The following is a 22,619-nucleotide window of genomic DNA, read 5'->3' as shown; positions in this document are numbered from 1 at the left end:
TATAGGTTATTTTAGTTTCTTTGTATTATCTTTTCTGCTGGACTGTGAATTTCTCTAGGACAAGGCTTCTTTCACTCGATATTTTTCTCCCCAATACTTAGAATGGGTCCTACCCTATAATATTTGCTCAATAAATATTATTGAAATAAGTGAATTAATTATGCATCAATATTCTGTGTGTCTTATAAGTGGTCAATGCTTTGGGGAACAAGGATCTTAATGCAGCTATCTTCAAAGACACTTTTCAAAAATAGCACAATCTGCAGAAATCTAGGCTCTCCAGAGACAAGAAGTCCAATTTGTCCCATTCAAGGTAAATCCCCACTTCAAACACTTATTAGTGATGACTAGAGTAATCATTTCTCTTTCAGTGAGTCCAGGTCGGGATTTTTTCAAAGCTCTAAGCCTTACTTAGCCACACTGATTTCTGTCATTTAAGATTATCTTTGAAATAGTGAATACAGGTTTCTTACCATGGGGCTAAAATTCACTTGAAAGTCTAGACATTCTTTGTTTGCTCTGGATGAAAGTTCACATTTCTCTGTAACACAAGTTACATGAACAGGTAAATTAAAACAAGTTTTGCACTGTGATTTTCCATTAATCATGATTATCAATTCATGAATTCCTGATAAGCCTGTTTGGTTAAATCTGATCTTTCACCTCCATGTTTAGAAGTTGAATTAAGGATAATTGCATGCATTATGCCACTTGTGACAGTATTTGAGCTGATTAGCTCGTAGAGGACTGATTAGGTGAAGGCTATAGTAGTATAAAAGTGTGCATTATAATAGGCTATGTAGATGAGTTTGTAGTGATATTATATATGACATGGAACTAAAAGAACAGATTTTTATTCAAATTAGAGACTCTCTTAATTGTACTCCATACGCATCACCGTACATGACAGTTATTGAATGGCTATGTAAATTCAGCCCCACATTTTTATCAACTGTCCATAATGACTCTCCTCTGCTCTCTGCTGAAGAAAAGGAGAAAGCATAAATAGAAAGTTCTGACAGGTAGGACGAAAATGCAAAACAAAGACCATAGCACAAAGCTCTCATGTGAATCTCTGCAGCAGGGCATCCACTGCAGCAGTCCACCCCACCTACTGCTAAGACTTAGGAGACACTCTTTATTTTGATAACGGTCTTAGAGAGACACCAGATTCCCTCACTACACATAAAGCCTCTTGTCTCGTTTTCAGGCCACGCCTCCCATCCCATGAGCTTTCCTTCTTATTAGCTTTTGATCGTGTGATGATACCTTGCTTGGCTCTGGTGTTCCACTTTGCTTTATGTTTTACCTCTTGTTTATCATTGATGATTCAATCATAGTTGCTCTGGCAGCCTCCATGTGCGTATCCTGCTTGGTTGCATGTTGCAATTACCTGATGTAATCTGGACTTCTAATTTTCCTAGAGAGTAAGATGCATCAGCAGTAGCTACTCTGAAACATAATAAAATAAACTGGAATGCTCCCGTCCCACTTCCTCTTGACAAGCCTTCCATTTAGCTGCATATTTATAAATGTCCCATCTTAAGCAGAGGAGATAAAGGAAAATGGGATATTCTGGTATGATGGTGACTGGGGACTCTTGAATTATCTCAACCTAGTCAGTTCAGGATGTTTTAAGAGGATGTTGTAGGAAAATGCGATTTTCTTAGAAATGCATTGTGAAGAGAACTTGCAGCAAAAAATCATCATGTCTTACAGAAAGATGGCTGAAAAAAACATAATCCAGGTTTTCTTATTTGGGGTATCATGGGTACTTATTTTTAAGTTATTTTTTTTCTAAGAATATACATTGGATCTTATACTACTTAATTGAAAACATTCTAGATTCAACTTAACAAAAACATTTGGTGGACAGATCAAAAAACATAGTTATCATATGACTTTCATGTGTTACTATCTGATTTTTCTACAGGGATGTATGCACCAACAGTATAGATTCTTGAGAGGTATGCAATTTAGCTTAATCTGACTATTTGGTTTTACCAATACAGAGTGGAATGTTTAATTCATTGCATTGTCCATATGACCTCAGCTTTTCCATCTATAAAATGATAATGAAATTTATCACAGGTTGGGCAGAATAATGTTCTCTCAAAGATATCGCTACTATAATGCCAGGAACCTGTAGATAGGTTACTTTGCATAATAGAGGAGGCTGGGCAGAAGTGATTAAGTATATAGATCTGGAAGGGGGAGAAGATAATCTTGGATTGTGTGACTCTAATCACATGCATCCTTCAATACAGAGAATTTTTCCAATGAGTTAGAGAGACAAGATGGAAGAAAGAGGACGGCTTTGAGGCAGGCCAGGGACTTGATCTATCAGCTGCTATCTTCGAAAATGGAAGTCATGGGCCATGAGCCAACAAACATGGGTGGCCTCCAAAAGCTGGGAATGACCCTTGGCTGATAGCCAGCAATGGGGAACTTAGTCCTGCAAGAGACTGACTTCTATCTACAACATCAGTAAGGAAAGAAATGGATTTTCCCTTAGAGCTTCCAAAAAGGAAGGCAGCATGCAACACCATGATTTTAGCTCATTTGAAACCCGTGTTGGGTTTATGACCTATGGAGCTGTAGAATGATAAATCTGTCTTGTTTAAGCTACCAAAATCTGTGCTATTTGTTACAGCAGCCTTAAGAAACTAACATATCATGTGATGCACAAGTAGGATTAGGGAAGCCTTTCTTTTTCTTTGCTACATTCTTTGCTAGAGATAGAATTTTCTGGGATTAGCTACCTCTACCTTTCTGAAGAAAGTTCTGGAGCAGTTTGGTCTTTTTTAACTTTTTGAGGTGGAATGAAATGAGAGAAGAGAAAATGGGAGGAGTTAGAATGGACCAAAGTCTTAGAGGAGGCTATTAATGAAGAAAGAGGCATTACATTTTCGATAAGGCAGGGTAGGTTAAGTGTCAACAAAAGTGTATGTAGGGAGCTGGGTGGACATGTGGAGAAATTGGCTACATGATGGGAAGGCCCAAACCTAGTGTGCTGAAAAGGAATTGGTGGGGAGAGAGGAAGAAAGAGGGGAGAGGAGAGAAAAGAGTAGAAAGGAGAGAGAGCAAAAGTGTGTGTGTGTGTGTGTGTGTGTGTGTAAAATATATGTACATATAGAGAGAGGAATGAGAGAGGAGTACGAAAGGGGGAGAGGGAGAGAGGGGGTGCAGTTTTCTGGAACTAAGATGAAGAGGATCTCAGAAGAAATTTTAAGAGCCATTCATATCCCATACTATAGTTTTTTCATCACATTTTAAACTGTTTCTTTAAAAACAATCACATTGATGCTGGGTGCAGTGGTGCCTGCTTGCAATCCCAGTGGTTCAGAAGTCTGAGGCAGGAGGATTGCAAGTTCAAAGCCAACCTCTATAACTTAGTGAGGGCCTGAACAACTTAGTGAGACCCTGACTCCGAAAAAAAATTTTTAAAAGGGCTGGGGATGTAGCTCAGTGGTTAAGCACCCTGGGTTCAATCTCCAGAATCAAAAAAAGCAAAACAAAACAAAACAATTGCATTGTACTTAGCCAAGCATCATTCACACATGATAGACTACAAGAAGTAACCAAACTGAAAATGAATTAAATGTTCAGAAAAGGAAGATATATAAAAACTTGATCAAACTGTCAATGTCTGGTAACTTTTCTCAAACCCAATCTATGTTATAGATTTAGATAGATAGATAGATAGATAGATAGATAGATAGATAGATGATAGATAGAACTAAGATCTTCTTATAAATGAGGTTGTTTTCTATGCCATTAGCTACATCTCCATGAATGGAACATTTTGATTTCATTAACAAAGCCTTCAGTTTAACTGATGTTTGATCACCATTAAGTAGATTTATAGTTAGACTTGGGTTCAAATTCTAGCTCCCTTTTTACTAACTACGTAATATTATTGGTGAAGTTACTCAGTCTTTCTGTATTACAGTTTCCTCACTTCTGAAGGAAATAATAATACTTGGGGATAATAATATTTGCTTTTCAATGTCATTATGAGAATTAAGTACAATATTTGAAAGTGTTTAGTGAAGTCCTTGGTACATGGTGTTTAGTAAGTAGCAGCTACTGTTATAATTGGGGAGGCTGGAGAATATTATTGTCATAGTTTAATCCAGGATACGAAGAAGACAAGTGGATGACAGTTGGCAAGACATAATATCAATTTTCTTTGGAATTGCTGAGATAAATAAATGCATGAGACCTTGATTCTACATTTTTTACCAACTTCGATTAACAGCTCTAGGATTTACTCAAGTGAAAAATACTTAGCCTAAAATTCAAAGTAAATGAAAGCAATATAGAATCCAAGTGTTTGCTCCTCAGCATGTTACAACCATAACTAACATATGCCTTTGCTTGTAATCAAACTTTCCTTGATTTTCTCTCTATATATGAGAATTTAGATTAAATCACAGACTGCAACACAGACCTTGGTCAAAATTGGGAAGTTCTAAAAATTGATATTGTCAGCTTCTCCCTTTAGTGTGATACTCAATCAAATATCCAAGGTCAGTCTTCTGGCTGCTTCGATTGCTTGGGGTGTCTATTGCTACTTCTGCAATATATTCATCTGTCTTTCCTCTTTCAGGGTTCAGGAAATTCTTTTGTCAAAGTCTGTTTAACAAGACTCCATTTCCTTTGAATAGTGTTTGGACAGACACCATCTACTTTTGTTTTAGTTGCTCTTGCTCATTCACTGGGTAGATGATATATTAGTTAGCTCTAGGCACAGTAATGCTGTGTAACAAAAAGCTTCAAAGCCTCAATTGCTTATGACAAAAACCATTTTTTCTCACACAAGTTTGTGGGTAGATCTAGTTGGTGTAGTATGGGAGGTTCTGATTAGGAAACACATCTATGAGGTGGCTGTAGGCTGTGGGTTGACTCCAAGTGGGCTCCACATGTATTTACTTGGATTAGTGACTATTTAAGGTTTGTTCTTCTCATGGTGAATAGTTAGTGAACAATATAAATCACACAAGCACATTTACAGTCTCTGCACATACGTTTACAATTAATTGTGTAATTGTGTTAGTGCACTAACATTCCATATACCTAAGCAAATTATACCATCAAGCCCAACATCAACAGGATAAGGTAGAATACTCCATCACCTTTGAGAATACAGTGCACAATTATATGGCAAACGTATGAATGTAATAGGTTAAGCTGTATGAAATTGCTGATAATCCATCATTTTTTTCTCTTTCCATATTTTTTATTGGTGCATTATGGTTGTACATGTTGATGGGATTTTTTATTACATGTTCACACACACACACACACACACACAATCTAACATATGATTTGGTCAATATCACTCCTAGCACTTCTCCCCTCCCTCCACTCTTCCCTCCTCCAGGTCTTTTGCCTCTACCGAATTCCCTTCAATTTCCATGAGATTCCCATGCCCCACCTTTCTTCTCCTTTTTTTCACCATTTTTGCTTTACTCAAAATGGCAATTTTATATTGTTGGGTCTTTTACTCTTACTAGGCAAAGAAATGAAGAATTAGAACAAATAATCTAGTGTACCACATATTGCTTATCAAGTGGCTTCTGATTAACATCCTGGCTTCATGACTGATATATTTATTATTCAAGTACGTTAAAACCTTAATATCTTGTTTGGGTTATAGTACAGCTACTTAATAATTTCTTGGACTTACTTTAAATCTTTAAAATATGAAATTATTATATTCATAGTCATGCAAGCATCCCCAATCTAAAAATTTCAAAGTGATTTCATCACACCGAAAAGAAACCCTGTACCAATTAGCAGCCATTCCACATTTCTCCTTCCTTCCAGTTCCTAGAAAACACTGATCTCTCTCTCTGATGGTGCACACTTGTCTTTTCTGGATATTTCATTTAAGTGGAATTATATACTATATGATCTTTCATAACAGGTTTCTTATATTTTCAGGGTTCATTCATTTTGTAGTGGGATGAGAACTTCATTCCCTTTCATGGTCAGCTGATAATTCATTGCACAGATACCACATTTTGTTTATTCTTTTATCATTTGATAAACTTCTTGGTTGATTTAATTTTGGCTATTAGAATAATGTTGTCCTTAACATCTGTGTACATGTTTTTGGATGCACATATGTTTCACATTATCTTGGGTATTGTTTTGGTCAGCTTTTATGCTGCTGTAATTAAAGGACCCAACCAGCATGATTATAGAGGAGGAAAAGTTTTTTTTTTTTTTTTTTTTTTTTTTTTGAGAGCTAACGGTTTTAGAGGTCTTAGTCCATAGAAGGCTGGCTTTATTTCTCGGGGTTCTAGAGGAATCTGAACATCATGGTGGGACAGTGTGGCAGAGGGAAGCGGCTCACATCATGGTAATCAAGAAGCAGAGAGAGAGAAACTCCACTCTCCAGATACAAATATATACCCAAAAGCCATGCCCTATCTCCCACCGCCTCCAGCCACACCCTACCACTTCAGTTACCATTCAGTTAAAACCCGTAAGGGGATTAAATCACTGATTCGGTTAAGACTCTTATAATCCAATCATTTCTCCTAGGAACCTTCTTGCATTGTCTCACATGTGAGCTTGTGGGGGACACTTCACACCCAAAACATAACATTCCACCACTGGCCCTGGGAAAGCTCACACTGATCTGACAATGCAAAATACATCTAGTCTATTCCCAAGAGTCCCCCATAGTCTCAACACTTCTGAGATTTCTCAAAGTTCAAGTCCAAAGTCTTCTGAGGCTCAAGGCAATCTCGTACTGTGAGCTCCTGTAAAAGTAAAAGCAATTTATAAGTCCAACATACAAAGGTACAGAGTAAACATTTCCATTTACAAAAATAGGGACATAAAAAGAAGGGATAGGACCAAAGCAAGACCAAAATCCAGCTGTGCAAACATGTTCTGTAGCTCCAACTCCAGCATCTGGGGCACATAGCATCTTGATGTTCTCTCCAAAGGACATATGTAGCTCCGCCCCTGTGGCTCCTTGGTCACAGCCCAAGTGGCCTTTCTGTTGGCTTGTTTCTGCTTGATTCCTGCAGCTTCCTTAGGATGATGCCCCACGTTACTGGTATCCTCACATCTCCACACTTTGATTTCTAATGGGGTGCCCTCAGGGACTCCGACCTTGCTGCACTTTGCCTGGCCTCCCAGGCCTTCCTTTGGAATCTTGGTGGAAGCCTCCATGACCCCCTAACTCCAATATCCAGCATTCCCGCAGAACCAGCACCACGTGGTTGACGCCAAGGTCTGCCACCATCTAGAGCAGTAGCCAAGCCTCCAGGCACCCTGACTGCATCAGCTTCTGAGTGTCTGGGTGGCTGAGAATGTTGAAAAAAACTTCCTAAGCGCCTTTGTGCAAGAAGAGTGCCCTGCTGGTTTCTTCTTAAGAGAATTTTCACCTTTACTCCCTTGAGCTTGAGATGGGTAGAGTCTTGCCAGCTCCTAAGATGCCCTCAAGCCATCTTATTGTCTCTAGGCAAAGCCTTTGGCATTTCTTTAGTGGTGGTAATGTCTTTAACAACTGCAACTTCCTTAGCCCTAGTTTTACTCAGGCCTTTCAAGTTCACTTTCCCCAAATCTTTTTACTCTGCTTTCTGCTCTTGATTATCACAACAAATTTGACTAAAAGCCAAATTCCAATAGAGTCCTCATTTTCTGAACCCTCTTGAGCCTTGTCTTCACTGACCATGGTCCTATTGCCTTTCTGGTCTTCTGAGCTCCCACCAGAATCCACCATTAAGGTCTGCTTATTCCTTGATTAAGAACCTATAGAGTGAAATTGTATTAAGTGATTTGAGTGAATAAAACATTGAAAAGAGTAAAAAAAAAAAAAAAGTCTGCTTACAACAACCTAAAGCATTTCCAGCTTGCACTGCTAAACATCTCAAAAATTTTCCCACCAATTTCAAAAAGCTGAAAAAGCTTCTGAATCACATGGTCAGGTTAAGCACAGCAATGACTCCACTTCTCACTACCAATTTCTGTTAGCTTTTTCACTGCTGTGACTAAAGGATCTGACCAAAACAACTGTAGAGCAGAAGTTTATTTGAGGACTGATGGTTTCAGAGGTCTTAGTCCATAGAAGGCCAGCTCCATTCCATGGGGCTTGAGGTAAGGCTGAACATCTTGGTGAAAGAGTGTGGCAGAGGGAAACAACACACTTGAGATCAGGAAGCAGAGAGAAACTCCACTTGCCAGATGCAAATATATACTCCAAAGCCATGCCCTAATTCCCACCTCTTTCAACCACACCCTTCCACATCACTTACCCAGTTAATCCCTATCAGGGGATTAAAACACTGATTGAGTTAAGACTCTTATAACCCAATCATTTCTCCTCTGAACCTTCTTGCATTATCTCACGTGTGAGCTTTTGGGGGACACTTCACATCGAAACCATAAAAGGTATATATGGAGCATTGCTAGGGTATATGGTAACTCTGTGTTTAGCACTTGAGGAACTTCCACTTCTTTTTCAAAGTGGCTGCACAATTTTACACTCCAACTACAATGTATGAGTGGTACAATTTCCCCATATCCTTACTGACACTTGTTATTTTCTTTCTTATTTTAGCCAACCTAGGGGTTGCAAAGTGGTGATATCTCATTATGGCTTTAACTTGCAAATCCCTAGTGACTAAAGATGTTGAAATGGTATGTGTGTGGGTGGGTGCTGTGTGGTTATTGGCCATTTTTATATGTTCTTTGAAGAATGTGTATTTAAGTTCTTTGCCCATTTTTGTTGTTGTTGTTGTTGTTGTTGTTATTGATCTGTTTTGCTGATGAGTTAAGAACCATTCTTTATTTTTTTTTTCAGTACTTGGGGTTGAACCTAGGGGTGTTCTACCACTGAGCTATATCCTCAGCCATTTTTAATTTTTATTTTGTGACAGGGTCTCATTAAGTTCTCAAGGCTGGCCTAGAACTTGTGATCCTCCTGTCTCAGCCTCCTGAGTTATTGCGATTACAGGCAAGCACCCCTGTGCCCAGCAAGAATACTAGATTCTTTTATTTTTTTTCTTTTTTTCGTATTGGTGCTTCAACCCTGGGGTGGTTAGCTATTGAGCCCCATCTCCATCCCTTTTTATTTTTTATTTTGAGACAGGGTTTTATTAAGTTGCTTAAGGCCTTGCTAAGTTGCTAAGGCTGGCTTTGAACTTATGACCCTCCTGCTTCAGACTTCCAATCTGCCGGGATGACAGGCATGCACCACCATACCTGGCATGGGCACTAGATTCTTATTGGGTAAATGATTTGAAAAAAAAATTTCTGCCATTCTGTGGGATTTTGTTTGACTTTCTTAATGGAGTCGTTTAATGCACAAAATGTTAAATTTTTATAAAGTCCAAGTCATGAGGTTTTTGTAATGTTACTCATGCTTTGATTGTCATATCTAAGAATCCATTGGGTAATCAAGGTCATGAATTTTCTACATATTTTTCTTTTAAGAGTTTTAGCATTTACTTTGGGTCTATGATCCATTTCGTGTTAATTTTTGTAGATGGTACAAAGTAGAGGTTCAACTTTATTCCTTTGCATTTTAGTAACCAGTTGTCCAAATACCATTTGTTGAAAAGACTTTGTTGAAAAGACTATTCTTTCTCTCTTGAATTGTCTTGCTGTCATTGTTGAATAACAATTTACTATAAATGTAATCATTTATTTCTGAATTATCAATTCTATTCCATTGGCCTATTTGCTTATCCTTATGCCACACTATTTTGATTCCTGCAGCTTTACAGTACATTTTGAAATACAGAAGTTTAGTTATTTCAACTTTGTTCTCTTTCAAGTTTGATTGGCTACTCTGGTTATTTTCATCTTCATATTAGTTTTAGAATCAACTTTTAAATCTCCACAATACAAAACAAAAATAAATAAAATCACAACAGGGTTTTTGATAAGGATTATGTTGAATCCGAAAATTAGTTTGGAGACTAGATATTGCCATTTTAAGAATATGCTACCTTCTGATCTATGAACATGGGATATATTTCCATATATTTAGGTCTTGCTTTATAGTTTCAAAGTATAAGCCTTGAGTTACTTTGTTAAATTTATTCCTAAATATTTTATTCTTGTTGAAGCTATTATAAATGGAATTGTTTTCCTAAATTCATTTTTGCTTTGTTCATTACTACTACTGAAATATAAGTGGATTTTCTATATTGATCTAGTATCCTGAAGCCTTGCTGTACTCATTTACTAGCTCCAATAGTTTCTCTGTAAATCATTTAGGATTTTCTACACACAAGATTGTATATGGGTAGAGATATCTTAATATCTTCCTTTCTAATCTGGATACCTTTCCTTGCTTTTATTTATTTTCTTCTTTTTTTCTGATTAGTTTCCTTGGAGAGAAACTCTGGTACAATGTGGAATAGAAGTGGCAAGAGCAGAACTAATTTTCTTGTTTTCAGGGGAAAAGCTTTCTGCGTTTTACACTTAATTTGAGGTTAGTTTCATTTTTTCATAAATGTCCTTTATCAGGTTATATATGCTCCCATCTATTTTTAGTTTGTTGTGTATTTGGATACAAAAGGCTGTTTTTGGTCTCTCTGAGGTTACTTTACAGATCTCCACTCTGACACATGAGGAATCGATGTGTGGATTCAGTACTTAAAGAGAGACCTTTTCCCTTTCATCCCAAAATATATATTTTTTTGTCCCAAACAGCTTTTATATGTACTGCAACTAATATATGCCATTCTAAAATACCCTCATGAGCCCTGTTTTTTAAACTTTGAAAAAATATTCAGTTTAAGAAGAATGCACACAGATTAAAAATTTCAGTGACTGCAAGGCCAGCCTGCCTATGGCAAGCTCTGTTAATAATTCTTTCCATCAAAAGCCCCTGACCTGAAACAAGTTTGCTTTTCTATTGTTTTCTTATTTTAATTAACTTCCCTCAAATCTAATACCAACTGAAGAAATTTTAAATGAGTTCATTAATCCAAATACTTGCATCTTTTTATCCCAACAATTGAAATAAGATTTTTTTAAATTCTTAAAGACAACTTAAAAATGAGAGATATTTGTACAATGTACATTTTATGTTTTGTCTGAGTCTGAATCACAATTATTAAATGAATAAAAATGACCTTATAAATCTAATATTCCTTAACCTCTGTTTTGTTTTCTAATTCAGCAACTGTTTTCTGGTTTACTTGTGTTTTATATTTGTCTTTTCTTGGCCCAGTATTTCACAGATAGGGTTTGTCTCTTAACCTCTAATCCCCAATGACAGAAAATGTACCCTCTGCAATTGTGAAAAAACTGGAAATAGGTAGTAAATATCTTATTGAAGCCATTTAACTGTGAAGGTCATAAACTCTTTTAAAAATGATGATTTCTATGGATCCTGGGAAAATGCACATAAGTACAGGTAAATAACATTAAAATGCAAACTCAAGAATTCCTTAAATGTGCACAGAAAATATAAAAATAACCAATAAATCTTTAAGCCTATAGTATAGTTAATTAGGCATACCAGGAAAATTCCAAAGATGTAGGAACTAAAGTATTTTTTTTCACATTGTGCCTAACATTTTTTGTGTCCACTTTGGCCTTTTGTGTCCCTGATACTTCAGACACTGCAGCCTCTACAGCTAATCCTACAACGGATCCTGTCTTGTGGCACAGCACACAAACGGTTAATGCTCTGGCAGACTGGAGAGAGCGAGAGCAACACAGACACAGAAACAATATTTCATTTTGCCTAGGATCTCTTTTTTATTGAATTCCTTGCCCCTTTGTTCCCTTCTCTCCCAGCTAAGAGCTTCCTGTATTGTCTGGAGGATGGGAAAACACAAGTTGGGGGAAGGAGGAGGCTAATTTTTCAGCAAGGCTCCTCAATGCCAATGACAAGACAGATGGATTTGGAGGTTCACACAATCACTTTTTCCTCAATCATGCTGGTTACCACATGGTGCATAGACACAATTGGAAATGAAGGCTCATCCAGGAGGGATGTTTCTAAAGTACCTTATCTATGCACAAGCTCTGGAAAGTACAGACAGTTTGCAAGACTACAGAGCAGCCTTGCATTCTAGGTATACAGTACTGTTCTGAAATGCTGTAATGTGTGTGTGCAAACACACACACACACACACACACATACACACCTTTTTTCTAGTCAAGCAACTGTCTTATAAAGATTCTCTCTAAAAGAAAAACACATCTTTATCTGAAATGCCACAAAGAGAAGAAGACTCATGCCATCCATCAATCTCTAGAAACTGGCATTCAGCTCACAGATAGACTCTCCTCTTTTAATTTTTAAATCACCTTATCAATCAAAGCACTGTATTGTTCTCGGTTTCATTTTAGCTGTTCTGAGTTGAGCTTATCTACTCGTCTCCTACTTGCTTTTTGGATTTTCTCCATTGTCTGTGTCTTATAGAAATCATTCAGAGGCTTCTGAGACACATGATTAAAATAAGGAATTAATTTTTTCCTTAGTTAATAAATATACAAATTTTCTTGGGAAACTTTGTGTTGGCTCAGTGAGGTTCAGGCTATCTATCTCCTTGGGTCATGGTGACTCCAGAGCCAGCTGCCGGCAAGGAACCACACTGGAGGAAAAGAGTTCAAGTTGAAGGTGAAACAACAAATCCAAGAGGCATTTCCCTGGGCCCTGGGCCCTGGAGTGTTCCAGAGAGTGTTCCCAGAAATGAACTTTATGGTGACTTTGCCTTCCTCCCTCCTGGAAGAAAATAAATGGAGGAATAATTAACTTTTAGTAAGACACTTCTGATCCCAGACAGTCCACTCCCTTTGCTGCTCATCTCAGTTTTCCAGGGTTGAGCTGTGTAACTTGGTATCAGTTATTTGGAGAAAAACGAGGTGGTAGAGTATAATTATTCCCTTTTGTGATATTAGACAGGAAACTCCACACTACTGGCAGCATTTTCTTTCCTGATGGGGAAAACGTAAGAGTAACTGTCTTTCTTTCTGACACTTTTGAGGGCAAGCAAAGAGGATAAGTTATTGGTGCTTTTTTTTTTCATTTAAAACTGTTTTATTTAAGGTAATATTTTGATCACCTTTTATGAGCTGCATTGTCCTTCCTAATGGAGAAAGAAGACATTCTCACAATAGTCAGATCCTCACCATATTTAAGAAAGCAAGAAAAAGGCAGAGGGAGTGGGCAATCCAGTACAGCCGAGTAGAGATATACTGGGTGCAGGACTGGGAGAGTCTGAGCTCTCCCACCCGAAATGGTACTCCAGCGACCTCACTCTGGTTGTGTCAAATTCAGTCTCATAAAGCAGCCAGTTGGAAAATAGTATTTATTGTTTAGACATCACATCATATTATATTTGATGTTCCTGATGCCACGTGTATTGTTACATCTCATTTTCTTTTATAGGATACAGAAAAAATATGGAAAACAATTTGGTGTTTATAACACTTAGAAGTCTGCTTATTTACATTAACTTAACATGTATTGAAATTCTACTAGGACATGGTAGGTGGATGCTAAGGAGAGTGTAATGGTTAAAGAATGTAATTCCTCCTCTCAACCTTACAATCTTGCATGAAATTTTAACAATACTTGTGAAAAAGTAATTCTGCAAGTCCCCTATTTGCATATTCAAATTAGGAAACAAAAATTGAACATCAATTTAAAGAAAGATTATCTATGTACATTTTTGTCTTGGATGCATCATGTTCAAAATAAAGACTTTTTCAAACAAAAATCAGTTAACTTGCTAGGGAAATGTGCTTCTGTCATGCTATCTGATCATTTTCTCTGTTCACTATCCAAAATTCCAACTGTAGAAAAGCCAAATTACAAACAAATGGCTGCAGGAAACTTTCAGATAGGTGATGAGTGTTCCTTCAGATCACTTTTTATCTGGTATTCTTGTCACTTGGGCTGTACAGCACAGATCCCACAGCCTGAATTACACATTTAGCTCTTGGCATACTTAGATATGCATACTCTACTATTTAATGGAAAGTCCTAAAATGTCATTTTACAGAGTTGGGGCTGGAGTGAATGATTTGTTACATTGTGTAGCTGCTTGCTAACTGCATATGCACTAACAGCAATCACTTCCCTCCCCAACGTCTCCATCATTCATTCATTCATTCCTAAGTCCTCAGTATATTTGTGCCTGTCTCCCTACAGCAATTCCAGTCTCATGCCCACAGGGCTTAGATAAAGGCCCTTTGAAATGTTTTAATTGTTTTATCCTATTCTTTCCAAGATTCAACCTTGGTGTTTCTGTAATTCGATGCCAATGCCATGTTCACAGGGCAAGCCACCCCAGGGTCAAAACTCCAGCAACAGAAATCAGACTTCCCTAGAATCCCCTGGTTCCTGGGATCTGGTAAAGTAACAACCATAATGGGGTGCTCTGCTGATTACTTTTAAAACCATTTATCAATCACTCGGTTCAATGTCTGGCATTACCTTGCAGTTTTTCTGTGAATTTTGTCCCATTTAATTCTTATTTCAACCCATAGTTGTAGGTATTTGAATATATCCATTTAAACTTTTTTTTGATTTATCCTTTTTAGATATACATATCCAAGTAAACTAAAGAACACTGTGTATTTTGACATATTATACATAACACGGAGTATATTTTAATTAGGATCCCATTCTTGTGGTTGTACATGATGTGGATTTTTACTGGTTGGGTATTCATATATGAACACTTAGCATGATAGTCTCCAGATCCATTCATTTACTAGCAAAAGTAATAAAGTCATTTTTTTATGGATGAGTAATACTCCATTGTGTATATATACTACATTTTCTTTATTCATTCCTCTGTTGAAGGGCACCTTGTTTAGATTAGCTATTGTGAATTGAGCTGCTATAAACGTTGATGTGGTTGCATCAGTGTAGTATGTAGTATGTTGATTTTAAGTCCTGTGGGTATAGACCAAGAAGTGGGATAACTAGGTCAAATGGTGATTCCATTCCAAGTTTTCTGAGGAATCACCATATTGCTTTCCAGAGTGGTTGCACCCATCTGTAGTCCCACCAGCAAAGGACGAGAGTACCCTTTTCCCCACATATTCACCAACATTTATTGTTACTTGGTGAATATCTCAATTTTATCGGTGAAACAAGGGACTTATTTTCAGGGTGCTAGATGTTATGACCACATGGACATTTAAATCCCAATCCCCAGAGCCATTTTCTTTCAAATAGCTTAAATTTCTCTTCCATTTGTACCTAAGAGGGAAGTTGAGCCTGAAATTAAAAAACGAATCCCATATGTGCTGCATTTTACTACAATAGGAAGTGAACCAGGGTTGTACTTTCCCCCAAGTTTTCAGAACAATGCAAATGTTTTAAAAATGGAACATTTTGATATACCATTTCAGAATTTTCCATTTAAAACAAGAAATTACTACATATCCAAGTAAACTAAAGAACACTATAATTGTTCATGTTTCAGAAATGTCATTGGATATGTTAGCAAAGAGGCTTGTTATTCCACATGCCATAAATATTATTGCTTGAGTGGATAAAGTGTATGGTTTCTAAATTCCTAATCAATGTTTTCAAGTGCTCAGGTAGACACATCAGGATTGTAGCTTTTCTGAGTATTTTGGTCTGTCTTTTTATCTGTCCAACCTGCACCTGTGTGTTTCTCTATGGACAGACTATCACCTTCCTGGGTTCAAGGATCCCTGATTTCTGTGTCCCTTCACATTATGTACTTAATGCCCTGGCTTCATATTTCCAGAAGTGGCTTACTCTAGCTTACATTCCAAATCTCTTTCCTGGACCCCTTCTTACTTCTCCACGAGTGGAGTGGTGATAATGTGACCCACTGAGTTTGCAGGGACTCCATTAGTGACTGCTTGAATGTGTGGACCAAAACCTAAAGTGTTGCCAACATTGAAGGTCCATTGCTTCTTTCTTCTCTGCCACAAAGCTGGGAGAGGCAGCAACTTTGAATGAATGATGTGCTCTGCAATTTAAAACCATCCTGAAGGGAGACAGTATTTGAAAGTTCAACCTAGCCACAAAATTAAAATCATGTTCCCCAAATAATTTTAACTGCAATGAAATTAACATTTCAATACCTGTGTTCTTGCTCTTGTGCCTCAGCTCTCAGCAGACTGGAAGAAGAAAATGTTATTTATTATCTCCCCAACACTATAGTAACCAATATTTTCACCCTCAAGCATGCCAGTGCCAACCATCAACAACCTGGAGGATTGGAAAGCCAAAAGCAGAACTTGAGATATTCAAGTTATTTGCTGCCATTAAATCCCATGGGGGACTTTGCTAGGTGAAGAAGATCACAAAAGCCTTGCTGTCATTCATTCATTCATCCATTCATTTTATTGACGTGATCATCTACGGGCTGAACATTGAGCAAGGTGATAATGATGTAAAGATGGTTGGGACATACTGCCTGCCTTGATGAATTTGCAGAATGGTAAGGAAGATGAACCAGGGACGGCATAGCAGTATGATCAGTAAGGTAACATATTATACATAGCCACCATGGAAGCAAAAAGGAGGAACTGTTAAGTCAGGTCCAGGGCAAATGGGTTGGGAGTGGGACTTGGTCAGGCTACATCAAGGGAAGACATGAACTAAGTCTTAAGAATGAGAAATAATTGGATAAAAGATGAAGGTTCATGGAGGGTGTTCCAGGAACAGGTCAGAGAAAATGCTCAGGGAAATGCTAAGGATGCAGTAGACCAGAAGGGAAAAACCCCTGGAGATCTCTGTGAGGTTGAAGAGCAGGTGTAAGGGACACGTTCCTCTCTAAGAAGTCTAGTGTGTAAATGAGAGTATTTTCCCCAGTAAATCTCACTATCCCTGCACCTGTCTGAACTGTGTCCTGGGGGATGGAAGTGCTTATGGATTGAGGCCATGAACTCTACCTGAAGCACACTCATTGAAAATAGGGTGGGTGGTTCCCAGAGGGAAGTAAAAGGTGCAGTTGGATGTAGAATAGCAAGATAACACATTTTCACCAGAAAGAGGACTATTTTCCACTGAGGTTCAAAGAGTTGGGAGGTGGCCAGCATCAATCTCAGGAAATTTCTAGGTGTGAATCCCAGCTCTATCATAGACTAGCTGAAAAACCCTGGACAAATTACAGACTCCTCTTAGCATATAAAATGGAATTAGTAAAGCTTTCTTTTCAGGGCTGCTCTGACACAATATATGTAAGCTCAGTACTAGTTGGGGTAGCAGGCATTAGTGGAAGCTGTTATCATTACACATCTTTAGTAACTTCTAGCTTTTTGTTTTATTTTGTTGTTGTGCCTTTCTTACTGTGACCTTTCATTCATTTGTGTGCAAACATTTTAATACAATGCTTCAGATGTCTTCTGCCATGTAACTACCACCATGGACCTTGGTGACCTAAAATAATAGCAATTAATGATTTCTCATGATTCCATGAATTGACTGGTGCTCAACTTGATGGATCCAACATGGGTCTCCCTTTGGGACTGTCATACAGCTTGTTGTCAGATGGCAGGAGCTGTAATATCTATGATGGTTTATATAATATGTTTGGTTTCTGGGTAAGGATGGCCAGAAGGAAGGACACATGAGACCCCATGAGACCCTGGGTTGGAGAGCCCTCTCCTCAATAATCTTGGGACCCTTTTCTGGCCATTTAGTATCTCCATGTGGTTTGTCTACCAGAGTAGCCAGGTTTCCTGATGGATCAATTGTCTAGGAGCACAAAAGTGGAAACCATGAGGCTTTCTTAAGGCTTAGGATCAGAGCTGGCACAGCATCATTTCAGCCACATTCTGTTGGTCAAGCAAAAGAAAGGCTCAGACAAGGGCACTGGACTGGAAGGTGTGTATTGTTGGGATCATTCTTCGGGGATTGTCTATTTCATATTATTTTCAACTTTTGCATAATAAAGATCCACAAATCACATATAGTCAGGAATGTTTTCATAATTCAGAGTTTTTCAGGTATTTTAGAGTGTATATAATGTATATACTATATATTATGATATATGCCCAGCAGAGTTTGGAAGGCATCCCATAAACTAGCATATGAATACTTATGTAATAAAATGTGTGGCTCCGGTAGAATATCTAGAGATTGTAAACAGCCTCATATAAGGTCAGATCAAGTTTTGGTGTTTTCAGAGGTTTTGGTATTTTCAGTTGTGGATAAAACATTAAGGACCTGTATTTGGAGTCAAAGTACCCTTTTAAATATAAAGTAAATTTCTCCTAGGTTGGGCATATACTTGGCATCAACCCAGGTCTTCTGGGGAGTGGACATCAAATCAGAGTTGGAAGTGTGAGTGATTGGGAAGGGGGTGCCTATGGATGATGGAGGGGACAGGTGACAGGAGTAGGCAGGAGAAGGCTTCAGGCCATGTAGTAGGTCTGATGCCCTTGAAAGGGGAGGAGGAAGAGGGGAGGGTTGAGCAGTGCAACTCTGAGAAAGCCTGGCCACACCAGGGGGGAGCTTCACTCCTCCAGAGGGTCCTGAGTGGGGCATAAATAGCCAGACCTGAATATCCCTGTATGGCTCAGTCACTGGTTGGGAGCTGCCTGGCATGAGTGGCCTCCTTACTGTTTAATGCAGTTTCCTCTTGAGCTACACGCCTCCTTGGCTACCACCATCTTTATTCCTCAGCTTGGCATTGACTCTGTTCCTCTAGTTATATAGTCTGTAGTTAATACAGAGTTTTTGAGGAATATATCCTCCATGTAATTTGAGGTTCCACTCCCATCTCAGGACTATCTGAGCAATCCATCAGCTACAATAAGTTGCTCCTACCCCATCTTCTAAGACTATCCAAACCTAAGCGGTTTTACAAGTTCTTGCTTCTTAACTTTCCTGAAATGTCAGTGTAGGCAATAACTTACAGCACAAGTCAAGAAAAGCAATCTCTGAGAGGAAACCCAGAAGGCTAAGAAGGGCTGGGGTGGGTGTAGGGCAGGTGATTCTGCACTTGGCAAAGGTGTGGAGTGACTTTTAGATCAGTGAATCTTCTGTGGCATTCAGGGACTTTTCATGTCTGTCTCTCCCTCAGCAAACCTCTGATCTGCACATGGAGGTATAGTGGGTCACATATTAGTACTAACCGATGCTAGCACCATTTACTCTCCCAACATGTCACCACACCTGCCTCATAACAGTCACCTGCCTGGGCCTTTTGGTTCTTCTTAGCATTCCCAGGAAACAGGCAGCCTCAGGATAGTCAGGGGTTTCAGTCAGCTTTTTTTGCTGCTGAGACCAAAAGACCCAACCAGAACAACTGTAGAGGAGGAAAGGTTTGTTTAGAGGCTCACAGTTTCAGAGGTCTCAATCCAAAGACAGCAGGCTCCATTCCTCAAGGCTCGAGGTAGGCAGGGCATTATGGCAGAAGAGTGTGGTGGAGTTTTTGAGGAATGTGTCCAGTTTACATAGTGATCAGGAAGCAGAGAGAGAGAGAGATCTCCACTTGCCAGTTAAAAATATGCACCCAAAGCCACCTTGCCAAATCCCACTTCCTCCAGCCACACCCTACCACTTCAGTTACCACACAGTTAATCCCTATCAGGAAATTAATTCACTGATTGGGTTAAGACTCTTACAACCCAATCATTTCTCCTCTGAACCTTGTTGCATTGTCTCACATGTGAGCTTTTTGGGGACACCTCACATCCAAACCATGATTGTCATCAAGCCATCTTACATAGCAGAGAGCCCAGAGGGCAAATGTCTGGAACTGGGACTGACTCCCACCCCAGCCCTCATTCCATTACCACAATCTTGCTTCACTCTCCCCATATTGGAAAATTTGCTTCAGGTGAAATTTACTCCCACTTTCCATCTAAGATGCTAATGGCAGAGCTGTTATTTTCACGGTATCTGAAAGGTTCAAAGGTAACAAAAAGCTAAAATAGCATTTCCCTTTTATTTATTATTCAAAGGCCCCTTTTCAAAATGTATCAGATCTTCTTGCCAGATTAGAAGTCCCTATGTGTCTTCTAAAGCCTTCTTGGCCACCAAGTGTTCTGCATATTCCTGACACAGAATCCCACAGTCGCTCAATAAGTAGACTGTTTTTGAAAATATTTATGAAGTTTTCCAAGGTGGCTGCACACAGGGCTGAGTGTTGTGAAGGGTATGGAAGAGGTAGCCAAAAGAAATCTCACAAAAGGCTCTGACTAGCTTTTTTAATGCATGAGCTGACAACTGTCCTCTGTGAGTGGCCAGCACGCAGACAGACAAACACACGGAAGACTGAGTACACTTTTACAGAATTTAGTGTGATACTCTGATAAAGCTTATAGCAAAGTTAATCTCTCTCTCACACACACAATGGTGTACACAATAGTTATTGTATGACATGGAAATTAAGCATCTATGAATGCAGTTTCCATAAATGCCTATAATTAGATTTGGAATTCCTCCATGGATGGAGGAAAATGGACAGAGTCTAGGAAATGTTTAATATATTACACACTTTCTCAGAGAAAAATTTCCTTCAGTTAGCTGCTGTAATGTCCATTTTGTGACAAAGCCCTGAGTTCCTCAGCGTGTGATAATATTTTTTCTCCCAGCTGCTTCTATAGGATCATGATAATAAAAAGGAAAGGGGTGAAATTCACTCCAAGGCTCCTTGGCAGCTGAGAACACAATTTTGCTACCACAATAGAAGGATTTTCTGAATGAGCAAGGAAAACGATATTTTGAATATGGAAGAAATTGACTAAATTGAGTATTCTTTTTGAATACTTTTGAGTCACAATACTTTTTGAGTCACATTTCTAGTTTTTATCTTTGGTTTATCCTCCAGTAGACTCTGATTAGTGCCAGTGCTGATTGGGTTCCTGATACTCTGAGCCATGTGGACCTCTGAGCCACACGCATGGCCACACAGAGGGGAAGACCAAGTTCTCTTTTATAATTTCCTTGCAACTAAGAATCAATATCCACTTAAGAGATGCTCATGGAGTGACTCCCTTCCCTGAGCCAAGAGCAGACTGGGGGCTGGAGATAAGAGTGAATCAGGCAAGGACCCCCTCCTAAGTTGCTCCCACATTAGTAGAGGAGCTACTAGATGAGTAGACAGCCATGACATAACTGGAGAAAGGTGTGAATGCCGCAGAGGCATAGGGAAGAGACTGCTTGGCCTATGCAAAGAAGGTGAGTCTGAAATGGTTCTTATAGACTCTTCCAGAGTTTTCAATAGGGAAAAGGGAAAGAAGCTTCACAGCTAATAGGAACATGGAGATGTGGAGGCTGCTCAAGAGATAATGAGAAGCTAATGTTGGGGGATGTGGTAGGAGATAAAGCTGGGCAGCAGCCATGCCAGGGGCTGGGCTGCCTTCTGTTGGAAATAGGCAGCACCAGGGAGTGAGTCCCATGGCCAGTGACCTGGGCCTCCCTGCATTGGGCTGACGTGCTCAGGTCTTGGAACAACACTTTCTGTGGGATCCTTATGAGAGTCCAGCTGCTCCTGGCTCTTTACTGTCTTCTCTCCACCTGTCCCTCACCCAGACTCCTGCAGCCAGCTGGAGCAGGTGGAGGAATCAGTGCAAACGGCCCTCGATGCCAGAGCCTCATCCTCCACCCACCCGTTCCCAGGCAAGAACTTCCAGCAGCTGCCACTGCTTCCCAAGGGAGCCCAAACAGTTGTCTTTTTTGGCATGTGAGGAAGGGAGCTGGTGGAGATTTGCCACTCCTCCCGGCTCAAGCTTATCCAACTCACTGGCTTCCTAGGAAAAAAAACAAAGTAGACCCAGGCACTGACTTTGAGGATGTGTGAGCTCAGAATCAAGAGAGATGTCTCAGCTTAGTGAGAGAACACTGCTTCTTGTCTGCACCCCACATGTGAGATCCTTTTTAGGATAGTCAAAGCCTCCCACAGTCAGAGATAAAAAGGCTGAACCCTACAGGAGCCTGGGGGAACCATCCTATAATATAAATGAGTTTTAGTCTCATCAAATAATTTCTTTTCCTTTAATGTGGAGGAAGAATTAGAATTTTGAAAGCACAGATCAGTGAAGTCAAAGGAAGAGAAAATTGCCAGCGTAAGACAGCACAGCGCTAGGTGAGTTATGCAGATTGTATAAACTACTTCACACCACAAGCACAGTGAAATAGGTATTTTTGTTCCTATTTTATAAAAGAAGTTACTAATGCTCAGAGAATTGAGGTAACTTGTCCTACGGCAATCCTGAGACTTAGGATCCAAAGGTATCCATCTAGATAAGCCTGGTGGAGAAAAGGAGAGACAGGGTCAAGCCGACCAACTTTCTTATTTTAGTTGGGTTTAGGCAGTAAAAGGTGGGTTGTCCCACAGTCTTGGGGAGCACTGGTGGCCTTGGCAAAGAAGTTTATATTCCAATTGGGCATGGAAGCCTAGAAACTAATGACACTTGGCATTTAGTTAAGAATAAAACTGTCAGCCACATATGACTGCACACGCCTGTAATCCCAGTGGCTCAGGAGACTGAGACAGGAGAATTGTGAGTTCAAAGCCAGCCTCAGCAACGGCAAGGTGCTAAGCAACTCAGTGAGATCCTGTCTCAAAATAATATACAAAATAGGGCTGGGGATGTAGCTCAGTGGTCAAGTGCCCATGAATTCAATCCATGGTACCAAAAAAAAAAAAAAAAAAAAAAAAAAAAAAAAAAAAAAAAAAAAA

This window comes from Marmota marmota, unplaced genomic scaffold (genome assembly GCF_001458135.2).
Source record: "Marmota marmota marmota unplaced genomic scaffold, marMar, whole genome shotgun sequence".
NCBI classification, from domain to species: domain Eukaryota; kingdom Metazoa; phylum Chordata; class Mammalia; order Rodentia; family Sciuridae; genus Marmota; species Marmota marmota.
This window is presented reverse-complemented; position numbering follows the sequence as displayed.